General features: G+C 36.5%; 1 protein-coding gene and 1 long non-coding RNA gene across 4 annotated transcripts in view; one reads left to right on the top strand and one right to left on the bottom strand.

The window, feature by feature from the left end:
- LOC102415958 overlaps positions 1-26,717 on the bottom strand; it is a 141,530-nt gene that overhangs the window by 29,464 nt on the left and 85,349 nt on the right. The window lies entirely within an intron of this gene.
- The window catches only part of ARHGAP15 (Rho GTPase activating protein 15), a 698,570-nt gene that overhangs the window by 608,187 nt on the left and 63,666 nt on the right, over positions 1-26,717 (top strand). The window lies entirely within an intron of this gene.

The following is a 26,717-nucleotide window of genomic DNA, read 5'->3' as shown; positions in this document are numbered from 1 at the left end:
GGAAACCCACTCCTGTATTTTTGTCTGGAGAATCCCATGGATAGAGGAACCTGGGGGACTACAGTCCATGGGGTCACAAGGAGTCCAACACTACTGGGCGATGAACACTTACAATAATCAAGCATTAAAAAAGAAGAATGAACTATCAATGCACAAAATAACATGATGATCTTAAAATTTGATTTGAGGAAGAGAATTCAAACAAACAATACTATGTATCTGCATGATCCATTTATATGAAGTTCACAAACGAGCAAAATTATTATGATGAGCTCAGAAGAATGGTTGCATATGAGAAAGATGGGGATTGACTGGAAAGATGTCTAAAGGCATTTTTAGAAGTGAGAATGATGTACTAACTTATTTGGGGTGTTTGTTAGTTGAGTTTATCAAAACTAATCAAGCTATACACTTAAGGTGTATGCATGCCACTATTTGAATTTTATCTCAGTTTTACTTGAGCTAAAAATTAAATTGAAAGTAATTAAAAAATCATTACGGTTTTTTCATAACTTTATTCTGTTTTGATTCTCCTGGTTCCAAGAGACATCTCATTCATTGTTTAATTAGTCTTCCATGGTTCCAATGATTCTAATATTGACTCAGAAAGAAAGGAAGTGAAGTTGCTAAGTCGTGTCCAACTCTTTGAGACCCCATGGACTGTAGCCTACTAGGCTCCTCCGTCCATGGGATTTTCCAGGCAAGAGTACTGGAGTTGGTTGCCATTGCCTTCTCCAGGGTATCTTCCTGACCCAGGGAATGAACCCAGGTCTCCCGCATTGTAGGCAGACACTTTTACCGTCTAAGCCTCCAGGGAAGTCACAATAATAACTCAAGACCCTCTGAAAATGGTAGAGACCCAGAGTACCAGTTATTAAGGTTTAAAGAAGAAATAGAAATTTTAGACCTGATTGGACTAAGGGATTTCTGTTTTGTGAACACAAAATTTTGGAAGACATGTTTGGTGTACTTGGTAATGTAATCATGAGTTTGGATATCAGAATCAATGGGTAAACCTGAGAATATATTGCTGTATTTATCTTTGGACATTGGAGTAAAAAATGAACTAAGTAGGTTATTGGAACTACCTTTCATTCAGCCCTTCTGATTTATCCCAGAAAAATAGATATATTTTTCATTTTCAAATCCTCATAGAAATTCATACCTCTTTAGTATGCCTTGTATTTTAATTCTGATCATGTCATATCACTCTATTAGCTGGTGTGCTCTTTAAGCTAAAAACAGTTTATTACCTCACAGCACCTGGAACATTCATTTAAATCAAGTGCTAGGTAAGGATTGAAGTATTTCATAGATTGAATTTTAATTGAACTGGATGAAATAACATTTATAGGTAATGGAGTTACAGATCAGGCAATATTAACAGGGATTTGAGGAACTGAATTCATTTTGCCTTCATATAACAAAGTTATTGAATATTTACTACAAGTAAGACACTGAGATAAGAAATTAAAGCATCAAAGATAAATAAGGCATAGTTCTTGTATGCAAAGTTCTATAAGGTTGTCAGAGAAAAAAAAATGTTTCTAACTGATACACAATAAGAAGTGAAAAGTCATGTGGAAAAAGAGGAGCAGAGATGCATTCTTATGAAAATGCAAAGAGGAAGAATATGTTTGCCTATTTTCACCCCCCCCCATTAAAGAGACTTGCTTTCTTTTAGACCATTTTAACTCATATTGAATGTATGCATATTGAGAAAGCCTAAATAAAATACTAGTCAGAAATTTTAGGAATTTTGTTTCAACAGAGTCAAGATGATAACCTTTTATATGGAGAATAGTCAGTGTTTCTTCCAGAAATCAAGTGGGAATGAATGGGAAGTGATGCCAAAATTTATTTATTCCTTTTTCCTAACAATCAGAGGATAGGCTGTGAGGAGCTCTGGTTTCTAATCGTGTCAATGCCCATGACTGGATGGATGACCTGTTCACTGACTTACTCTCCTTGTATCATAGCCTCTACATCCATAAAATTAGATATTAGGACAGAAGATTTCCAAAGTCTACTCCAACTCTAAAAATGTCATGATTCTATTAATATCTTCTGTGGCTCTATGATTCTTATTATTTTTGATAAGATTTTTTTATGTGATTTTGGTGATTGGAATGAGATTGCTAGGTTTCCCAAACTTCATCGATCCACACGCTAATTTCATGGATAGTATTTTAAGTAAAGCAATGCCAAATATTTTTCTTAAATTAACTTTAAGACATTTTTATTTAAATAATGGAGAAGGAAATGACAAACCACTCCAATATTTTTGCCTGGAAAATTCCATGGACCAATAGATTTAGCTTTATTCCCAAGTAATAATATCCATGATGCATACATTCTAGATATTCCTTACACTTTAATATACATGAAAATAAATACATAATCATTAAATTTGTGTTTTACACAACCAATAATATGCATATTTTACTTTAAGAAGCGCTGCTGTACTATATTAAAAAAGACTTAACCAATGTCTTTGCCAGTTGACAATCAGTCATAACTGTTATCAGAATAGGTCAACCTCTTATATACTATCTATAAAGACTAAAAAAATATATGTTGCACTCAATCAGAATCTGCTAAATCCTGAGATTCAATCTTAAGTGGGTTTGTGCATTACCTGGAAAACAATTTGCAAAATAGATCTTTAAAGTTCAGAGTAAATTGGAGAAAAGGCTACATTACATTTGAACCTTAATAAATACTTAATAACCCATAAGACAAATAGCCATGAATTACTAGAATGATTTTAAGCATAGTGCTTCTGCATAGAGTCAACCTGCTCTCTTATTTTTCTCATTATAAAACAGGAGTTATAATATTGCAAAGTTTATTAGCTCTGTTGATTTGTGTATTTTCTAAAATAAGACATTTGAATAACAAGGAACCAGAACCATTAGGAAAATCTATTTCCTTTCTCTTTTTTCTCCTTATTTAGTCTCCTCTGCCCAAGACAGCTTAAATGTCTTTCTCATAGAGAGGGAAAAACAAGAAGACTCCTCTAACTCTGTCCTTTTTTATGGAGGTTGTTTATTTCTTGAATGGGGGTGTGTGTGTGTGTTTGTGTGTGTGTACAAGCTTAGGTCCTCAGGTGGAACCGTGGTTCCTGTGCTTTCGTCCTCGAAGCTGTTTTTCTGGAAGGGAATGGAAGCAGCTGTGTTTACAGCTCAAGTCTTGGCATACATTTACCAGAATCTATTATTCATATCATTCAGTATCAGGGAGAGATCTCAGGCCACCTGTCTATCTGACAAATTCACCCTTTTGTGAGCTTTCTGTTCATAGCAAATTATGTTCACATTGATGAATTGAGTTTTTATGAGCATTGCTAACTAACATTCTCACAGAAGGCCAGGGGCAAGAGCCTGCAAGTGTTTCTGGTCCACAAGTAAATGATAAAAAAAAAAGAACGAAAGAAAAAAAATGGTAGTGTTTAAAGACAATTTGCCATGGAGGGATAGTTAAATCATTTGGCAATGCCGTAATATTTATAATTCTAAGACTTTCCATAAATTATTGCAAATATTCTGCTTATAACAAACAAAAAGATGAGGAAAATCCACATATTATTTTTCCTGGTGGCACAGAATTTTCTTTAAAAATTGTTTTACATTTTGACAGGTAACTATTGACCAGGGCAAAACACAGAGTACTTGAAGTATGCCCAGCATTAATAAATCCAGCAATTTTATACCATAATGTGGAAAACTTAGAGCAATTATAGCTTAAATTCCAGCTTCATATTTCCATAGATACAAAATGGATTTTTTTTAATCTCTAGAAACCCTATACTGGTTACGAAGCTAAGCCATGTGGCATGAGTTAAATAAATGAGAGCAATCTTTCACAAAAGACTAACAGAAATCCTTCTAAACAGTGGGTGGGGAAATACCCACTGTTCATGATAGAAATGAAGATTTCCCTCAGTTTGCATATAGAATTGGTTCTCTCAGTCTTCTGAGAGAAGTTCCTTGCATTTATTCTGACTCTTATTCTGCATTTCATTTAGAGCAGCTGAAAAAGGAGAGGATTTCACAAGACACATTCTGGTTTTACTGTATCTACATTTCATAGCTCTAATTCACAATCTTCTTAAAATGATAAACCTACCTAGGCAGATCCATTAGTCTGTCTGCATTGTTTTTAAAAAGCAAAAAAGCAGGAATTTTACAGGGTGGTGAGGAATATCATCAGTAAAAATCCATATTCTCGTGTTCTCGGTTCATTCCAGAGCTACGACCCTATCATTCTGAAAGTCAGATCATTATCCTCGATAAAGTACGACTTTATTCTCTTAAGTCTTAGTGCAAGTCAGTGGAAAATTCTAAAGCTCTTCCCGGTTGCCTGCCAGAATGTGTCAGACACATCACCTTTCAAGGCAAAGATACCGTAGCACAAAGAACACTTGGCATTATCGCTGGAAAATGCACACCTTTCGGAGGAGCAAATGGGAAGGGTGGTCTGTTCAACACCATATGTGAGGGAGCTGCACCAGTCTCATTTCTTCCTCCAAATGTTACAAGCTGCTATCTCATTGTGGCGTGTGTGACTCTGCAATGAAACTGGTAACAGTCAAGTGTCTACCTGGTCCCAATGTCAGTTGGCCTGTTGACCACTCAGGCATCCTGCTCAATATCGTACTATGGTTTAGTGGCCTCGGAGACGTGGAATGCCTAGGCTTTTATGTTAATTTAGTAGCATATGTGAAACTTTTGCAAACTTCCAAGTAGTTACCACTGCCCTCAGATTTTTGAGTAAAATGAGACAGGGTTTTCCATACTTAAAGTACAGAGGGAGGCAGAGGTCAGCAATTTTTAAAGATTTTTTTGACCTTTTCTTCTAGTCTAAATATATTACTGATAGATGCTTATGCCATATTAAAAATAAACTGTGGAGAGTCATAGCAATAAATGGTGCAATCACAGGTGTGGTTGAAATTTTCTGTGGTAAGCATGGTGACTATTCATCACAGATTCTGTACAGTAGTTCAGTTTTCAAATAGCCCATCCTTTTCCGCAAACATATGTTCCTATTTTACTTCAGAAAATATGGTAAATGCAGCTTTAAGGCAACAGGACAATTTTACCTGCAACAATTTTTCACTGTAAGGCTGTGGAAATGAACATGGGCGAGAGAGACTGCAGGTTTTCATTGCTAAGTGACTGATTTGAGATAAAATGTGCATTCTTTGGTGGTGAAGGCAGAGCAGGCAGCATTCTGCAGTTCAGTGCCATATTCATAGTGTCAGGCAGCTGAAGTCCCACCATTTTGCTCCCTGGAACAGCGACTGCATTTCAAGCATTGCTAGAAGGCTGAAAGTTGGCTGCAGCCGGCAGAGCATTGTTCTTTTTTTAACCCATGTGATAGGTATCTTCAACAGTGTCAAACAAATTTGTAGAGCTGGTGATTAGTTGCCCAAAGAGCATAATGTATGCATTATTAATTAAAGAAGGTAAGTTTGGCTAATTGTCATTTCTATACAGTAGCAGAGCACTAAGATACATTTTAACAATCTATAAATAATTGATAATTTTTTTTCTTTCATCTTCCTTCCTAGTTTGCATAAAACTAATGACTTGGTAAATGTTACTCACTTCAAAATATTCCACCACTTCTATGAAAATTAAACTAACACTGTAACCTTAGCAAATAAGGAGATTTTTTCCCCCTTTTATTGCAGGTTAAAGAAAAGATAGGAAACATAACACTTGTAACAAAAATGTGACTCTGTAAAATCCAAATGAGAATCATAAATAATATAAAATCAACATTGTGTGTGAATTTAATAAATAGAATTGACTTTTAAAAGAAGATTCATATATTGTGTGTGTGTGTATATATATATATATATGATCGTATGTATAGTCTGTCAGACCCAAAGTCTTGCTTTTTCAGCTTTCAAGAGCCTATGACCCAAAGATTTGTTCCAGGATATCTTCTACATCTAGTGTGAGCCTGTGTTTCAATACTTACTAATAACTACATGAATATAATCCTTTAAACCTGGTTGGCAGAGGAAGCAAAATTTTTTCTCAAATGAGTGTTTGAATCTAGTTTCTGTATGCTTTGTTAATTTGATTATAACACCTAGCTGGATCCTTGTAACAAGAGATTTACTGCAGTAAAAGTACCTGCTCTCTCTCTCTTTTTTTTTTTTTTTTTTTTTTGAAGAGTTCTATGTTATTTTTACAAATCCACAATCTGTCAGTCTCATATGATAGCACAAGATCTTATACTCTAATTTTCAACACAATTAAATACATTCCCCAAGTTATTGATGGTGCCATGATTTTACGTTTATTTTGTTTGAAATACATTGAGGTTTAAAGAAGATTTCTTAAGAAGACCCACAAACTAAAGTATTGCCTAAGTGACATATTGTTATTTAAGCCTTCGCCGAATCTTACATATGCTTCATTATGATAAAAAACAGGTTGTAAGGACTGATTCTGTGACCTTTTTTTCTCATTTTAACCCTACTGATATGTCACCCATGGCAACCTTAAACTGATTTTAATAGAGTCGATCCTATTATTCATTTAAATTGAGGTGCAAGAGCACTTAGACCAGGGAAATTTGCATTCAGCAAATGGGGATTTGATGAGCAAAAATGATAAGATATATGTTGTATAACATGGCCTATTTTGCTGGCAAATAAACAGCTCTTGAAATTGATAAACTTCAGAATATTTTATCTTCAAATGTTTATACATAAATGATTAAAATGCATTAGCAATTCTGCTTTTGAAAAAAAAACATATTGGGAAAACAACACAGTTGTGTTGCTTAAATTTGTAATTAACAAATTTATTACTAATTCTGTGCAGTTCTTTAATATGCTGCATTCCTGAAGAAGAACATTAATACACAATGGCAGAAAGAAGCTAATTTTAAGACTTTGGAGAAATGAATGTCTTTTAATGCTGTGTGTTTCTCTTATCTACATGCCACATTATTGTAATAAGTACATTCAGGAATAATTTCTTTTCAAATATTTTTACAAATCTTGCTCTTATTTGCATGCAAGTAAGTTGTCAGCTTAAATCTTTGAAATGCAAAATATATCTCATTTCTATATTTCATCAAGGAGCCTTTCATGTTTAATAAATTACAACTTAGATCCTCCAAGACTTTGTTTTTCATTAACTAAAAGCAAAAGGATACATTTAAAATCTTAATCACAACCTGCAAGAGTATTTGCATGTTGCTGATATTTGTCTTGATGGGACTTTTAATATTTGCAAACTAATCAGGATAGCAAGGTTATACCAATAATTTCTGAAGACAAAAAACTTTCTGCATTATTTTCTTTATTATATTCAAGTAGAAAACTTTAAAAAAAACTCTCAGTGACTTAGCCTCAACAGTCTGTATATTTTTTTGTACCTACTCCTCTCTTAAAGATTTTAATTGGAGAAATGGCCACATCACAAGAGCACTATTGAAAAATGTGTAGAAGAATGTCACATCTGGGTTCAGTCTAGTCTTTTATTAGTGCTCGATCAGCATGTATTAGACAGAATCGTTAACAACACAGAACAAGCAAGGTAAATCACCCACTACTGCCACCCTGTAAACCACCTCATGATACTACATGGAGATGTGGATCCAGGAGAAATCAAAGGAGAGCTTCACTTGTTTTTCATTTGACCCCAATTTAGATAGGAGATAAGGGTGTTTCTGCTTGGTTGGCTTTAGTTGTTGTTTTTTGTTTGTTTGTTTTTTGTTTTTTATCCAAATATCCTAGCTGATCTTGCAGAAAGTCTTCTGGACTCTGAAATAGAATGGATCGTCTCCTCTCAGCAGAGGCAGGAAAAAAAAAAATTCTTGACAGCACAGTTATCCTTATTGGGGGGTCCCATGGGCCACAGTAATATCGTGTCACAAAAGAGGCAAACTTCTGCTGAACTTGCTGCCCTGAGACCTTCAGTTAATCTTTTGCTTGAGAATGGAAGATCAAAAAACTCCGAGCAGTTTAAAAAATATGCAGCTAATGTCATGCAGTTAAACTGATGTAGCATGCATGTTGTTTTGCAAGCTAACAGGTTAAATATGGCTTTGCTTTAAGATTCCCATCAAATTTCGTTTTTATAGAGAAATCTCTGAAAGCAGAAGGGGTTGAGGGAGGGTGAGGTAAAAAGAAATAAATCATTGTAGTCTCAGGAACAGTAATCCTTGTTGAGGATTTTGGCTGATTGATATAAATAACATCGTCCCCGCCATCTGTCCGAAGAGGGACCTTTCCAGTCAGTGTTAAGCTGCAACGGCAGAATAATTAATGAATGGTGTCCTTTGTGCTGGTAATAAAGACAAGACAAATTATGTTATAATCCAACTGCTGCTCATTTGTCACAGCCAAATAAAATGTCAAATAAAAGTGAGGGGGGCACTGTGTTTGTTTAATGGACTGCAAGCTACCTGTTTCTATTGTTGACAGACAACTAGCGTGCAAGTTCTGAATGTTGCAGGAGAGAAAAACCTCCAAACAGAATTCACGTTTCCTCGGTAGTGGGGGCGGGAATGGAGGGAGACTATGGGGGAGGACTGGCAGATAAACATTGAAGTAAGTTTTAATTAGAGAGCCATAATACCACCCGCTCCTCTGAGTAAGTTGGTTGCGATTCCAGTGCAAAAGCGCTGCCTGGAAAAGTCCAAGTTCAAAACAGACGAGCTATGTGCAAATCTGTAAGAATTTGGTAGGGCTCTCATCTTGCGTTTTCAGGATAGACACATTCATCCAGTTGCTAGGAAAGCCAAATAATGAAAACATAGCTGGGATTTAGCAAGTTCCACTGGGAATTACCTATGATAGAGGGCAGGGCTGCACTTCCTCAGAACATGCTCCTGCTGTAAAAATTCACAAACCTGGCATTCATACAGGCATCTGTCGCTTGCTCTAATGCCAGTTCATAGTATACATACAAACATCTGCTTCCGTGCACAAAGGGATACAGAGCGCTTGACAGGTCTGTGTTAGCAGGGTTCGCAATGCCAGTTCTTTATGCAAAAACCCTAATGCTTCCCGTCAAGCCATTAGAAGTGATACAATCAGCCCAGACCCCATTAAGCCATCAGTGTCCACCTGTGATAAAGATGGCCATTTGTTTTCTTAAAGCCCACTTAATGTCTGCTTAACTCAATTTGTCAGGAAATGTAGAACAATTTCCTCACAGCCTGAAATTTGGTAGTGGTTCAAAGTCAAAAGGCCAGGTCTAGTCCTATTCAAATGATATAATAAACAGTCTTCAAATCGAAATCTCCCTTGAGGAGCTGATGTTTACTTAAAAAAAAATTATGTTAGCTAGAAAAGAATAACATTTGCATCCTTTATTGTTTTTTTTTAATTCCTAAAGTCCTGGAAGATGTCTACCAGTGGAAAAGGCCATTGCTTGATTATATGAGAAAATAACTTTATTCTCTTTTTAAATTCAGCCTGAAATTGGTTTTAGAAAGACCAGAAGAACCTTTGCAAAGCATGAGTCCCTAACCATAGCAATCACTTCCAGACTCTTTAAGGAATCACACTGTAATATGCCCAAGTTTACTTTTTAATCTAATTCTGTTTAAAACATTCTCTGTAATGCTTATATTTCTAGTTTGTTGGAGGTTGATACTGTCTTTTTGTATACCTTGAAACAGATAATAGATTTTTTTGGAAAATATTTTTTAAATGATTATTAATCAAACATAGGGGCTTGCTTTGCCACCATCCCAATTCACTTTTAAACACATGGGCAATTTGATAGACATATATAACTGGCCATCTGGAGGACAGAAAGGAATCAGAAGACATTTCTAAGATTAACCAACAGGGGGCTCTCTTAAATATCCCACATATACTGACTTCCTACCATTCCAAATTCCATTCAAATCTAACCTCAATTCTGAAAAGAGTTTCAATTGAAAATTTAATTTTTGATTGCCTAATAACTTCTACCCTCAAAATATTTAACTCTTAGTTCCTTGTGATTCTGCTTGGTAAAACCTGGAACTAACTACTGATACCAAAACTCTGAAGAATAAATTCTCACCTGACTATGTGTGGAAGGTGAACTAGAGAACTGAGTCAGTATCTGGATCATTTAGTCAACATGTATTAATTGTGTATCTAATATGTACAAAAAAATTGAAACAAAAGTAAAGTTTAAGGGTTTAAATTTGCTGACTATGACTTCATTTCTAAACTATGCTACTGGTATGGAAGGCTTTAATGAATTTAGTTTCCAAAAGAGAAGAGAAATTGATATGATTTAAAGGGACAGGCATAGGAATACAATGTGTGCTTCAATATAAACTCTATAGCACTCTTTTTTTCTCTGCTTAGAAATATCACCATTAGGTCTCATCCATGAACTAGTGTTGTGTTGATAGGTTGTATTTCCCACGCTTCAGTCCAACAGGCAATGTAACTCCCTAAGAAAAGAATTTATTGAGGAAGAATCAGAAATTAGAATGTGGAACTAAACATATTTACATATGTGGCATTGAGGATCCTACGTCTTTCTTCAAGTTGCAAAGTTATAGTCCTGTGGCATTTTATATTTTCTGTCCTCTCCCTGAAAGTACCCTATATCTAGTATTTTCACCCATGAAAAGAAAGTATCAAACTCCAACCTTTCTTTCTTGATTCTGTAATATAGGCACTAAATAAAATATTAACTGCAACAGAAATACCTAGAGGAAAGTCTAGTATATTATTTTCCTAGAAATGGTTTGATTTTTGAAAATAGTATATTTTTCTGTGGCTTAGAACACCTAAATGTTCTATACCAAACACAGAGATTTAGTTTTGTTATGAGATAGCATATACTCAATATTAAAGAAAATTTGTAAAGCACATTTAAAATGGAAGACAGTGATTTATATTCCTCTTATTCAAAGATAACTTATCATGGCTAATATTTTGGTATATTTTTCCTACAGTCTTTTTAATTAGCTGTTTTGGGAAAGCTATAATTATTTGGTATCTAAGCAATTGTACAAACTTAAAGTTGTCTCTTAACAGATTACAAAAATAATAAATATTTGTTGATGCTAACTTGAACAAAAAAGTAAAAAGAAAAAAATTAAAATTACTCTGAATTTCACCATCATATTCTGCAGACCTGTTTATTCTTCATTTTTCCCCAGCCTATTTAATTTTTAAATACATACAAAATAGGAAAATTTGGATATAATATTTATCATTGCTTGATTGTTCAGTCTTTATCATTTTGATTGTTCCCCTGATTTAGTTGTTTCTATACAATTATTATAGATATAAAGGATGTTCTCTAAAGATTCTCAGCAATAGGAGTAAACATTCTATGAAACTCTGCTTTTCAAGAAGGGAAAACTTAAGTAATTCTCCACTGCAATGTTCTAATAATTGTGTTTGCTAACAAATGCCAGAACTGAATAGCATCAGTCACTGTTTTAAATGGGCATTAGAGATTTCACCTGAACTGTGAAGGGTGGACCACAATAAAATCATTTCCTGATACTGAGAATAAAATGAAAGCCAAAGGGAAATAATTCAATGGGGCGTTTTGAGTTTGGGGTCCAAGAAAGTTTAAAAAGATATATAGTTTCATTTATAGTATCTCTATTTTTGAGTTCCAAATTTTGACTCATCACTCAATAGGCTTACATAAGCTTTCAAATAAACTTTTCAAGAAAGTAGTACTATTATAAATCTTTGCATAGATGTCTTTCTGTTATCCTAACGTGAAAAAGATGACTGAGGAGTGCACACAGTTTGAGAACCACAGCTTTTCCCTCTGAACAACAGGTACTGCTTTGTTTCGCTTCAGAATTTAGTCAGATACGTCTTAGGAAAGCCTGTATGGCTACTAACGTAGTTTTATTTGGGCTCTAATAATTGTAGGATAGTGCTTGATCATCATTACAAAGTTTTGCCAGAATATATTAAAATAATATATTTACTCAGTGATGTATTCTTAAAACCTAGCTGTCATTTTTAAAACTGAGATTGTTTCTTTCATTCACATTTTCCTTAACTTTATCTTTGTCTATTGTGTATTTTTCAAATACACTCTTCCCCAAGTACATTTATAAGTTGTAGTTGTTGTTGTTCAGTTGTTCGGTCGTGTCCTGCTCTTTTCAACCCCATGGACTGCAGCCCGCCAGGCTTCCCTGTCCTTCACCATCTCCCAGAGTTTGCTCAAACTCATGTCCATTGAGTTGATGATGCCATCCAATCATCTTATCCTCTGTCACCCCCTTCTCCTCCTGCCTTCAGTCTTTCCCAGCATCAGGGTGTTTTCCAGTGAGTCAATTTTCACATCAAGTGGCCTAAGTATTGGAACTTCAGCTTCAGCATCAGTCCTTCCAACGAATACTCAGGGTTGATTTCCTTTAGGATTGACTGATTTAATCTCCTTGCGGTTCAAGGGACTCTCAAGAGTCTTTTCCAGCACCACAGTTCAAAATCACCAATTCCACAAAAATAAATTGTAGATAATCTCTCAATTCTCTGACTTCCAACATCCCTTCTCCTTCCTATCATTTTTTGTTTCCATGTTCTGGACACTTCTCTTGTCATCCATATCACTGACCTAATTTTTCTGCAATGACAATTTTGCCTTTAATGTAAACTTTCATTTTGTTTGCATTTTTAGTTTTCTCACTGTCTTTCCTCACCGTCTATCTCCTTATCATCTCATCTGAGCATCCTTTCATCTTACCCAGTCGTCTCCTAATGGCTTGCTGATCCTTTTCATTAGACTCCTTGATGTTCAACATTCTACTAAAGATGCTAAATAGTTTCCTAATTGTCTCATGGTCATTGTGAAAGTTCTGCATTTCTGAGCACTAGTCTTATCTAAAGAGAGCTTTTCATAGGTCACACTTTTGTTGTGTTTGCATGCCTGGGTGCTAAGTCACTGCAGTTGTGTCCAACTCTTTGCAACCGTATGGACCACAGCCCGCCAGGCTCCTCTATCCATGGGGATTCTCCAGGCAAGAATAATGGAATGGGTTGCTATGCCCTCCTCCAGGGGATCTTCCGGACCCAGGGATCAAACCTTCATCTCCTGTGTCTCCTGTATCCGCAGGCAGTTTGTTATATTTATTCATTTCAAAAGGTGGAAGCATATCCAGCATTCTGTGTATAATACAGGTTGCTCTTTGTGCTCTACTTTAGCTCTACTCTAATCTTTGCCCTGGAACATCATCCAGATGACAAATTGATAAACGCAGCTCTTATATTAATTCTTTTCTAGCATATTTATTGTCTTATGACCCTACTATCCTGATGATTTTTCTCCCACCACATTGCTTTAGTTCATTGACATTCTAAAAGATTAAAGACATACAATATTAGAATTCTAAGAACGTGTTCCAAATAGAATTTTGCCAGTCTCCACTGATCCTATGTTTTACATATGGGACTACAATTCCTATGGTGATATGTGCCATCATCTGCCTTCCACTCTCAGCTGTTGTTATCACCATCGTCATCATCATTCTGCCTTCTGCTCTCAATCTCCCCCGTTATTTTGTGGAAATTGCTATCTCTATATTATTGCAGACAAAAGAGAAATCCCCATACATAGTTAGAAGGGGAGAATTCAGGTGAGGAAGGAAATCCTTCACAGTATTCAGCTGTATGCGTGGAAAGGGGTGCTGCCTAGTCCTTTGGGCTGAGTCTTTGATTCTGAAATCAGATGGCTGAAGAAAGGAAGAGAAGGCTATTTCTATCCGCTTTAAGATAGGCACAGTCTCTGGTTCAGTAGTTCAGTAGTGCAAGTGGTCTCACCACTGGCATTTTCCAATTAAATTCCATCTGTCTTAAAGGAAATTACTCTTTAACTTTTTGTCACCTTATTGCCGGTCAGTCCCTGTTATTTTAAGCATTTTAGTCTTTTTTTTCTGTGTCTTCAAGCATATTTAGTGACAGGTTCCAAGAGGTGGTTAGGTGTTGCCACCCAGATGCCATTTTTAAAGCAAAAGTCAAGATTTGCATCAAGAACCTCACATCGAAAGTTTGCATTCAAATTCTCCATTGGAGCATGACCTCAGTCTATGACTTCTTCACATTTGCCTCTTTACCTGGAAATGGTAACAGACCTGAAAGGAGGAAATTTATTTTTAGTCTTGCCATTTGCAAGGCCCTTTGAGCTTCTAAGAAGATGTTTAGAGTCACAAAATGTAACTCAATTGTTTATCATAAAGATAGATTTCAAAATATTATTTTTCCATTTGGGGGATTTTTTTCATTGTGTAAACCACACCTTGGTTCTTTGTAAAAGGAATTTTGGACTTTACACTATAGAGAAAGAAGTTTCTATTGGCTTGAATTGAGGGTAAGGAGGTGTGTAAATGGCCTCAAGTTATACATTTTTTGCAGAGGAAATATCCTCCAGATGCTCAAGTCAGCCTTTTCTTGGCAGACAACTAAGAACCATACCGAAACTGAGTCTAAAATCTTTAACAAAAGATTTCCACAATCACTTACCTTTGGAACGGACATTAATTAAAAGAAACAATCATATCCCCTGTGATCAGAGTTTAACTACTATGAATCAGAGTTCACCACACAATTAACACTTCAAACTGATTAGCAAATGGAAATAATAGCAAGAAATTTTGAGGTTAAAATAGTGAATGGACATATCCTCTCACCCAGCTGACTGTCCCTTATCTTTTAGAGGAAAAAAAAAAAAAGCACTTCAGTCATAACGAACTGGGCAGATTTTGTTTTCCGTGAGGTGTTTGCCATTACATATTGCACATAATGTATGGCACTGTTAGGAGGAAAAAATTGGAGTCAAAGTGGCTGGAAAGTTAGGTCTGCTCTGTAGCACTGTGAGATTGTTGACATCTGCCGAGGTTGGAGCGCTCAGTAAGCAGGAAATGGGGTGTCACTCTGAGTGGTAGTTTACCATTATCCTGGCATCCTAATGAAGTGTCTGCAGTGCACAGAGCTTCTGGATGGCATCTTAACGCACGGCTAAGCAAAAGCACTTCTCTCCCTGTCACTGTCATCCATCTGCCTGCACCCTACTGTAGCCAATGGGATGGAACCATGCTACAATGTGCTAGAAGCCATTTAGAGTTGCACATTGCATAATCAGTCCCATCAAATATGTAAAAAATGGCTATTATTGGTTATTTTCTTCAAACTCTGGCACCTGGAGTTTGATACATTAAGGTTAAACTTTTCCAAGTGCTGTTTATGATATTAATTCTACATTCCCCCCACTATCTAAATGGGAATGAGTTGCATCTTCATTGTCTTAAGTCCTGTTAATGGACTGAAAGAGTTGTATGAATATTCATTAAAAACTTCACTGTACATCACACTTGGTGAATCCATCAATTTACCATAGAATGGAATGGTCATTTTCTTTTAGATAACCATTTTTAAGAAAAGGACAAAAAATAAGATCAACTCAAATCACAGATTGGTTGTTTTCATCTTTGAGCACATCATTTAGTTTGCTGTGATAGTTTGAGGTCTTTGGATAAATTTCTTTAAAGACACAGTACATTTTACCAAATACATTTGCAGTTTAAAGCTAGTATTGTCAATGCCAGATGATTAAATTTGGTGCTTTAACATCACCTCTGACAAAACTGGCATGCAGTGGAGAAAAGGATATCTGTTATTAGGTGGATAAGTAGAGTAAGTCATGTGTGTTGTCCTCCCAAAACTTCTAGATGGATCATGTGTGATCCTCTGGACATGGTTGCAAAGCAGCTGGGATGTGTGGCAAGAACTGATGTGGTAAGATGGCCGCAAAGTTGAGAAGGTGCTTTCTGCAAGAGGGGCAATAAGAATCTGCTAAATTGGAGGTGGGGTGGTGGGTTGGGGTTAGATAAACAAGAGGGCATAACATAATTCAGTTGCATCAGGACTTTTTTCACAGACATTAAAAACTATGGTAAACATAACAGCAGGGAGGCTTGTACTGCAGCACAGTGGGAAGCTTAGCGCGTCTGCCTGCACTCTGCCTGGCTCAACCACTGCTAGGAGTCTCCGAATTTCATTAGCACTCAACAATTCACCCAGTTCCCCAGAAAAGGAGAAAACCCAGGCAGCAAAGCCCCTCACTAATTATGGTAAATGCTCCCAGGTTACAGTTTTGGGGGGACAATGATGGCAGAATGATGTTAAGCTAGAACAAAAGAGTCATTCTGAAATTAAAAAAAAAATAAAAGGGATTGTTTGATTTAAATCAGTGCAGTCTTTCAACGGGTAAGACAGTGTTTTAGAATATTAGACCGCCTCTTTACTATGAAATTTTAGATGACCTAACCAAAGTGTGTGCAGCTCTTCTTGAGCGGTGAAAGTACAGATTGGTTTCACAAATGATATCCTCCACTCCACCTCCTGCTCCCAAATTTATCCCACGTTCATCTCACAAATTTCTGAAATAGAAATTGTATCCTTTGGAAGAAATTTGTAATAATACAGAAATTAGTATGGAATCCAATGTAACAAGATAGGCAAACTACTATAGATTACTACAAAATACTGCATGTCAAATTCAAGTTGTTATCTCCTTCTCAAAGAATGGAGTTATTTGAGGAAAATATTAGTTTTTTCAAAGGGAGAGTGGTCTGCTATTGATGCCCATAAACATTTTAAACGGCACAGTTTTTTTAATGGAATGATAGGTGTTTATTTTTGCTAAACCCAGACTTGGCAATCTGGTTTCTTCATTCGTATCCCCCAGCTGCTGTCAGCATTACAGCACATCAGCTTTCCTTCATGTACGGATATTTCTCCAGAACTCATTTGCAAGAGTCGAAGCAATATTAAACACCACATCCAAACCTCTTTTAAACACACAAAGAGATGGGAAAACACTTCAGAACTAGACCATTGAGAAAATCCTCCTTTCAAATTTACTGTTTGCTTCGCATGCTAGTGTAAAACATCCCACAAAGCCCGTTTGTGATCCATTTGAAACAATCTTGATTTGCTGAAATTGTCACATTCTTCTTGCACATTTCCTCCTAAATGCAAAAATGGCAAAGAATTCTCCTCCCTCTTCATTATAAAAGTGCAGAATTTCTGGTTTGTTTATTCCTAATGGAACACTTGAGAAAGAAGGAAATATATAAATATCTCCTTCAGAAGATTAGTTGTCTCAATCTTTTTTAAAAGAGAGTATTTGTTCATTTCTTCCCCATTGTAAACAATTGGGCTTTTCATTGTAATTTTCCATTGTCAAATTAATGCATTTCACTTTACTGTCTTGGTCCCATGGTTCCAAAACATTGTCCTTTCTAATATCCTTATTTCTTCTATATTTATCTATTGATGTATGTCATTTAGGACATAGATAGTTAGGGAAAGAACCTAAGCTCCTTTTTAAACAAATTTTGTTGAAGGAACCTGCTGCTTCATTGCAACTTACTGGAACAGAACTTGAAAAAACTCACAGTCTAACAAAGTGAACTATATTTTACTTCTTATGAGAACACATTCCCAAGCAAGGTATTTCAGGCAAAAAAAATGGTGTACATGTTTTGAGTATTTCAAACCAGGCATCGGAAATTTTGTCTAATCTACTGGTAAATATTCTATTGACAAGGTCAAGAACAGAGAAAACTCTGGCCCCCAAGACAGAAGACAGAATAAGCAAAAAAAGAAATGTGGACAGTTTATCAGCTTCAATTTCTAAAGTACTATGCAGTCTCTTTATAGAATGTGGATGAAAATCCCCTAACTATTCAGAAAGTATGTCCATGTTTGCCTACCACATATGTGATTCTTCAAAAATTATATCAAGGATGTTAATGAAAAATATGGCTAATAATTTCAGAAAACTGTAAAGAGAAAGAAGAGAGAGAGGGAGAGGAAAGCAAGCTGTGGCAAAAAACCTGGGCTCAGCAGCTTTCTGAGGGGAATGGTGAAATGTGACTATGTGATTTATAATGAGAAAAGGTATCTACAACATACAATTTTCTACCTAGCTGCAAATAATAATTCATAGTGATGTCCCTTCCAGATAAAAGACCTTTGCTATGTAGGACCCATGTGGTAAAATGATCATGATAAATGTCAGACCAGTGCAGGTAACGGCTTTACAAACCATTAAGATTAGCTGGCTCTTTTTGCCGATGATAACAGTAACCATGCTGTGACTCTATGTGGTAATAATATCTCAGTCCTGATAAATACCAGAGCCAGGCAGAGGTGTTTATCATTCCCAGTTCAGAAATGCTGACTAAAGTTACCACATGTTGCCTGTTTTTCTTCTTTTAGAATAGCCTTACAATTAACAAAAAGAAAGTTGAATCATGAAAGTATTTTATTCCCCATTTCTTAAAGGATTCTAATGTTTGTCAACTCTCCCCTGTTCTCAACATCACTGTGGGGCCAACGCAAATGAACTGGCTGGAGAAACAGTTGAGCATACTAACCATTATCTCCTCTTGAGAGGTCTTTTGTTCAAAATGAATAGTTATGGATAAAGTTGAATATGCTTCTTAAAAAGAGTGGAGAGGAGAAAATATTTCTTCCTTCACATTTTTCTTGTGTAACAGATCCTAGTTGTTTTCAGGTGGGACTTTTTAAATCCCCAGTAAATTTAATTTGTCTACCAACAAAAAGAGGTAGACACATATTAACAACTTTAAATCTAGAAAAGTATTTGTAGAATTGCCACCCTCATGAAAATGTACAAAGATAATGGTAATATAAATAGCAACTTGAGTATTTGAAAAGAATTACTGGTTTATGATTAGAAAGATGTTAAATGACTCATAACGATAAGCCTTTTTTTTTTTTTAAGAAAAAAACTTGTAAAACCAGATATGTAAGGATAAATATAGTTTACAGAAAATTCTCACAGGAGAACTAAATAAACTACTGAGCTTTATTTTCTCAGCACACACTATCGCCTGAGGATGAATTAGTATCATTTGTAAGTTACAGAAATGTACTTGGCCACTATGACACTTCCAAAATTACTTGGAAAACAAGAAATTTTAGGGAGGATAATACGATCATGCTTTTCCTGTGAAGACTGCCGCCATTACCTTACTCTTTGATTCAGACAAAGAAGGGCATTTCTGCAAAACTGAAGAAATTTGTTTTCAGAGACAGTTTCAGTTTGGTGAATTTTAGAAAATGTTATCATCCTAAGATTGACTGCACCAAAGCAACCCACTCCAATATTCTTGCCTGGAGAAACCCACGGACAGAGGAGCCTGGTGGGTTACAATCCATGGGGTCACAAAGAGTCAGACATGACTGAAGCAACTTAGCACATATGCACGTACATCAACTTGTGAATTAGAACCAAGCTCTCTTTGATAATGGACTGCTTTCTAAGCATTCACAAAGCCAATACATACTATGGGCTGTTCCTGTTTAGGAAACAGCGCTAAAGAATAACATTTATGGCTTCATATGATTTGGAAAATAACCTTGAACTATGAGCGATCAGGGCAGATAGAGATGATGATTCAAAAGAAAGATTTTAATGGGAAGGGTACTTACATTCAGTAGTACTTACAATATGTGCCTTTATGTACATTGAAACAAAATTCTACATACAATTGTATGATATATGTATATAGATTGTGTGTGTGTGTTTATGTGCGTCTGTGTTGAAGTAGGAACTGGAAGCATTAAGAGTTCAAGCAACTTGCCCCAACTGTACTATAGAGCACTATTTCTAACTTAATTTTTTCAGACTCCTTCATGATATACCACTTCTCTTAATTTATAGAAGGAGTTTAAAGCATCTGTCTATTTTTAGCTATTTGTAAGTCTTGAATTTTCTCCCTTTCCACCTAGTGTTTCTCCCTGAAGTAAATGTTAGTTATTTAAAGAAATTTCTCAAGTGATTGTTTGCATGACTTGGATGATCCTTTAACACCCAACTCAAATTTTATAATTAAGAAGCATGTCCTCAAAGATTTGCATCTGGTTGTAGGGTACACTAAAAAATAAATAAATAAATAAATAAAACATTCTCTGAAGATAAGCATCCCTCCTACAAGCTAGGACAGTCTGTAACTAAATTCTGAAATGGTGATGATACAAAGAATAGAAAGTGAATAGAAATTAAACTGCTCTCTTCCAAATATAGCTTTGACATATAAGCGACAGCCGATTTTTTCATACAGGATGCTCTATACATTCCAGCGTAACTTTCAGAAGCAGAACAGCTGTGATGTATATTGACCTCCTCAAAACAAAGGGGTACAGTTATCCTTTTAGAATTACAGATAAATAGAATGAATAGTACTACTACTATGTGTTTACTGGGAGAATCTGGTCTTTTATTCCCCTGGGTAAACCTACACATCAAAGCAGAGTTAATTTTGATATATGATTTAACTTGTGACTATAAATAAGTTAAGAATAATAAATGCATAGATGATAAGGCCGGAAAAGTGTCTGGGGGTCATCGGGTCTGGGGTTTTGCCTGCACAGAACTCTTTCCATCATTGTATAACTTTATCTTATCTCTGCAAAAAAGGCATTTGGCTGTAAATGTCCTTGTTTTAGTAGCAACATTTCATGCAGATAAATGCAAATGTAACCATCATAAACCATATTTTTTCAAATGTGCCCTCAAAACCATGAATCAAGGGAAAACTATAAAGCCACATCCTTATCATAACATTAAAGGCTATCACATCATGTAGGAGCTGTTGCTTCTTTAAGTAGCCTGGAGTTGTTTTTGAAGAAGCTCATTTACAACAGAGTTTGGTATAATTTGAGAATATGGGGCCAGGTGGGTGAGGAATAGGCCTTAGTGAAAAAAACAGTTTACTATTTTAGTATATATGTGTATCCCATGCATATTTTCCATAGGCATTTTTTGCAATTGGGTAACAAAAATGATGTCCTCCAGAAAAGTTTTGTATGCAGTATGGGTTCACAGCTCAGACTGGAGAGGCTATTGGAATCTGAGTGGGAACTAAAAGGTAAGTATTAAAGTAGATGGGCTTCCCTGGTGGCTCAGCTGATAAAGAATCTGCCTGCAACGTGGGAGACCTGGGTTTGATCCCTGGATTGAAAAGTTCCCCGGAGAAGGGTATAGTACCCACTGCAGTACTGTGGCCTGGAGAATCCATGAACTGTATAGTCCATGGGATCACAAAGAGTCGGAAACGACTGAGCAACTTTCACTCAAAGTAGATACAAAAGTAAATCAGAAGGGTACGAAGGTAAGAGCAAATGTGAGTGGAAAAGGCCCAAATCATGGAGTGTTTTCCTATTGGCAAGAGTCTGTATAAGTCTCTTAGCATACCATTTACCTAAGAGGTTCTCTAATTCTCTGTGTAGCAAAGGTTCATTTTCTCCCTTTTAGTCATGATGTAAAAGAGTCAGAGATATCTGAAAGTCTTCTCAAAACTCTCAATACTTCACAATAATGAGAAACCATATGCTGAAGGAGAAATATTAATAGAAAATGCTGTCTTTCAGATGCTCACTGAATCAATTGAAGACAGTTGACGCATCTTTAGTAAGCTGTGTCTGAATCTTAGCTCATTAACCACTCCTGTATTATGTATGCTGATTCCAGCTCCTAATATGACACATCAATAAACCAGATCTGAAAAGGTGTCATTTTGATTTTAATGTATCCAATTGTATTTTTAGAAGTTCCTTCACTTAGAAGTGTTTGTGTTATTTCTGATTTTACAAGCTATGGAAGAGTGGGTTCAGTATTGATTTGAAAGGGAAGCTACTGCTTTCCTATAACCTTTTCAAACCTTCTTTCTGATTATGTTGTAAGAACAATAAATAGCTCCTCCTTGATAATATTTCAGCCCTCTCTAATCTGTTGTCCAGTACCCACTCCATGACTTAAGTGTAACTTAACCACAGATATTTATGTACCACCATTCATTTCAGTTCCTCAATTATAAGTGAAAGCAGAGAAAGAGAAAAATATTTCTATTAAGTAGTCTTCATGTAGGATGTTTCTTACCAGCATATATGGAACAACCATATACTTTTATAAAAATTCTTACATGGAACTAAGCTGCTCATCAACAAGATCACCAGCCTCTCAAATTATTTAGTGTGCTGTGAAATGTCAGGCAACCATAGCAAGTGTCTTGTCACCAGTTGGCACCAACTCAGTTCAAGTATTAGGAACTACATTTCGAATGCTCACTATAACCAGGTAGCATGCCCGGGACTGAAAATAAAAGGTGAGCCATATCTAGCATAGACATCAAAAAAAAGAGGGGGGGAAGGGAGTGATGAGTATTTATACAGTACCTATATTTTGCTGGTCACTGTTAGGTACATTACATACCTTGTTTAATCCATAAATCTGGCCTCTTTGACATTTTTCAAAGAAAATAAAAAACTTATCCAAGACCACACACACCACTTATCCAAGACTGCTAAAACACTGTTGTGGAATTCAAACCAAGGTCTGTCTGTCCCAATCTGTGTTCAGGTCTTTCCTTTGTTTACTAATTCTTTTTTTTTTTTTTAATTCAATTAACCCACTGCTTCTGCTGCCAAGTCATTTCAGTCATGTCCGACTCTGCTACCCCATGGACTGTAGCCCACCAGGGTCCTCTGTCCATGGGACTCTCCAGGCAAGAATACTGCCCTCCTCTAGAGGATCTTCCCCACCCAGGGATCAAATCCACATCTATTATGTCTTCTGCATTGGCAGGCAGGTTCTTTACCACCTAGAAAGCTCATTTTCTAGTGCCTTCTAGAAACTCCATTTAACCCACTATATGCCAGTATAAGAGTTGCCTCAGTTTATGGGAAAATTCTCAGTTTAATGGGACAAATCTACAGATATTCATGCCATGAAAATACCATATGAAGTGTTATATATCAATAAATAGAATGTCCTAAGCGCAATGGAACATAGAAGAGGGACTCTGCCTAGGGAGGTTCATAATTCTTTTATCTGGTTGGTTAAAAAGACAAAGTAGAGCTTTAATTCCTGCCCAGATACCATGGCAGTGACTTTGCAATTATTTCCAATTAAGCAACCCCAACCTTTCTTAAACCCACTCTGCCTGGGTCATATACTCCCTAAAACTGAGGTTTTCTGGATATGGCCATTTAGACTACTCTCTACTTACTGTCTGTCAAGCTTAGATCATGGCTGCTACTTCTATAGACCTCAATGTAAACGGATCCTTTTTTTTTTTTTTTTTTTTTTTGAGACTCTGACATTAAACTAATCATTACCATGGCCAGAGTCTTCAATAAAATTAGAAAGGTCACCTCTCTTCCTTTCCTCTCCTCTCCTTCCCTCACCTTTCTCAATTTCATCTTTATTACTTGAATCAGAAGATCCTTGGGTAAATTAAACTACTAGCATCATCCCATTTTATGCAGAATGTACTCATCTCATAAATATATAAATGTATGATGTGTTGTTTAATCACTAAGTCATGTCTGATTCTTTTGCAACCCCATGGACTGTAGCCTGCCAGGCTCCTCTGTCCATGGGATTTCCCAGACAAGAATACTGGAGTGGGTTGCCATTTCTTTCTCCAGGGGATTTCCCTACCCAGGGATTGAACCCATATCTCTTGCATTGGCAGAGGGGTTCTTTATCACTGAGCCACCAGGGAAGCAGTGTATGTTTATGTATAGGATCATTGGTGTGTGTGGAATTAGCTTCAGATGCCTAGATACAAAGTCTCCAAGTGTCCCTAAGTGCTCTGTCCTGAACATACTGTACCAATTTGCTCTCATCTTTATTGACTTGTTTTACTTCTGAGTTTCTCGTATCCCATAGGCTCCAACTGGTCCTCTGAAGCATCACATTGTCCTGCCATCATTAAGCTACAAGGGGGCTTTCTAGCCTTTTGGCAGAAAGATTAGATCTGCTGTTGCTATGATGTTGCAACTACCTTTTCTCTTTTTCTCTCCCTTTCTCTACCTTTTCTCTTTGTCTCTTTCATTTGCAGTTATCCAATCCATAGTATGTTGGAACTCTTCTAAGAATAACTGCAATTTTGAAAGCTCTGAGTGTGGGAGGCATTATATATAGGCCTTTGTGGTATTTAGAGGAAGAAGAACCACTTCTAAGCAGAGTTCTACTAATAAGACTACCCCCACCCTATTTTTAGCTCAGTTGCTCAGGTGTGTCTGACTCTTTGGGACCCCATGAACCACAGCACGCCAGGCCTCTGTGTCCATCACCAACTCCTGGAGTCCAACCAAACCCATGTCCACTGAGTCAGTGATGCCATCCAACCATCTCATCCTCTGTCATCCCCTTCTCCTCCTGCCTTCAATCTTTCCCAGCATCAGGGTCTTTGCAAATGAATCAGTTCTTTGCATCAGGTGGCCAAAGTATTGGAGTTTCAGCTTCAACATCAGTCCTTCCAGGACTATCTCCTTTAGGATGGACTGGTTGGATCTCCTTGCAGTCCAAGGGATTCTCAATAGTATTCTCCAACACCACAGTTCAAAAGCATCAATTCTTCGGTGCTCAGCTTTCTTTATAGTCCAACTCTCACATCCATACATGACTACTGGAAAAACCATAACCTTGACTAGATGGACCTTTGTTGACAAAGTAATGTCTCTGCTTTTTAATATGCTATCTAGGTTGGTCATAACTTTCTTTCCAAGGAGTAAGCATCTTTTAATTTCATGGCCACAATCACCATCTGCAGTGATTTGGAGCCCAGAAAAATAAAGTCTGACACTGTTTCCACTGTTTCCCCATCTATATCCCATGAAGTGATGGGACCGGATGCCATGATCTTCATTTTCTGAATGTTGAGCTTTATGCCAACTTTTTCACTCTCCTCTTTCACTTTCATCAAGAGGCTCTTTAGTTCTTCACTTTCTGCAATAAGGGTGGTATCATCTGCATATCTGAGGTTATTGATATTTCTCCTGGCAATCCCGATTCCAGCTTGTGCTTCCTCCAGTGTTTCTCATGATGTACTCTGCATGTAAGTTAAATAAGCAGCATGACAATATACAGCCTTGATGTGCTCCTTTTCCTATTTGGAACCAGTCTGTTGTTCCATGTCCAGTTCTAACTGTTGCTTCCTGACCTGCATACAAATTTCTCAAGGGGCAGATCAGGTGGTCTGGTATTCCCATCTCTTTCAGAATTTTCCACAGTTTATTGTGATCCACACAGTCAAAGGCTTTGGCATAGTCAATAAAGCAGAAATAGATGTTTTTCTGGAACTCTCTTGCTTTTTTAATGATCCAACTGATGTTGGCAATTTTTTTTTAATTTTATTTTATTTTTAAACTTTACATAATTGTAATAGTTTTGCCAAATATCAAAATGAATCCACCACAGGTATACATGATGTTGGCAATTTAATCTCTGGTTCCTCTGCCTTTTCTAAAACCAGCTTGAACATCTGGAAGTTCACAGTTCACGTATTGCTGAAGCCTGGCTTAGAGAATTTTGAGCATTACTTTACTAGCGTGTGAGATGAGTGCAATTGTGCAGTAGTTTGCACATTCTTTGGCATTGCCTTTCTTTGGGATTGGAATGAAAACTGACCTTTTCCAGTCCTGTGGCCACTGCTGAGTTTTCCAAATTTGCTGGCATATTGAGTGCAGCACTTTCACAGCATCATCTTTCAGGATTTGAAATAGCTCTATTTTAGCCAAATACTATCTTCTGCAGGATATTTTCCTGTAATTCCTTAGAAAAAAGTTTCCTTTGCAATAGTGTATTAAGAAAAAAAAAAAACTGTCAGTTTCTACACTCGTTCTTCAGGACTGTCCTCATAGCTCCACATATTGAAGGAAGTTGTTTATACTGTGTGTTCCACTCTCCATGGGCTCAGTTCTCAAGATCATCTCATAGTACAACTATAAGCCATCTACTTTCTAAACAGAAAGGCCAAAAGGCTACGAAGATAAGTTATCCCCCTGTACACAGCCTCCCCAGAAGTCCCATATAACACTCTGACTACAGTCTCATTGGCCAGACTGTGTCAGCTGGTCACTCCAGCTGCCAAGGAAGTGAGGAAATGATCTCTTTTAGCTGCATATGGCCATCTCCTCAACAATGGGATGGTCTAGCTAAGGAGGAAGAGAATGGATACTGGGTGGTATGTGCCTCACCTATTATTCTCTTATCTCCTATCTTTTCTAGCAGTGGCCTCTTTAGAATCATCAGGAGCTCTGTGCTAGAAGTTAGAAGTAAAGTACAGAAAAAAAAGGTATCTGAGTCAATTATATAAAGAGCTTAAATTCAAGAAATTATTATAATTCTGGGCCTTTATTAAAACTATGGTAAGATAAATTCTCTAGTATACTAAGTAACTCAGTTCTTACTGTGCCATCCATGCCCAGAAAGGCAAAAAGAAACAAAATGAAAGAAAACACCCTATGGGATATGTAGTTTGGAACAACTTCCTATTTTTTTAAATGTATGTGACTAAGCATTATGCTTTCAAATTTATTTGCATTTTTTTTGTTTTACAGCAAAAATGAAATGTATTAGGGAGAAAAGATAGCATAGAACTAATAAAAAAAAGAAATCTTTAGTCTTCCAAAAAATTAAGCAAAAAAATAGAATACTGGTAATTGAATTAGAATGTATGTCCTTGTGTGTTTGTTTTCTAATGCTGCTATGACAAATTATCACAAACTCTGGCTCCAAACCATAATAATTTATTATCTTACATTCCTGAAGACAAGAAGTCTGAAGTCTATTTTGTAGGGCAAAAATCAAGATGCTGGCAGGCCTGTGTTCCTTCTGGAGGCTCTTTCCTCAGCTTTTCTGGGGTTTAGAGGCTATCTTTAC

This window comes from Bubalus bubalis, chromosome 2 (assembly GCF_019923935.1).
Source record: "Bubalus bubalis isolate 160015118507 breed Murrah chromosome 2, NDDB_SH_1, whole genome shotgun sequence".
NCBI lineage: Eukaryota > Metazoa > Chordata > Mammalia > Artiodactyla > Bovidae > Bubalus > Bubalus bubalis.
The sequence above is the reverse complement of the archived record's forward strand: the minus strand, read 5'-3'. Positions and strand labels throughout refer to the sequence as shown.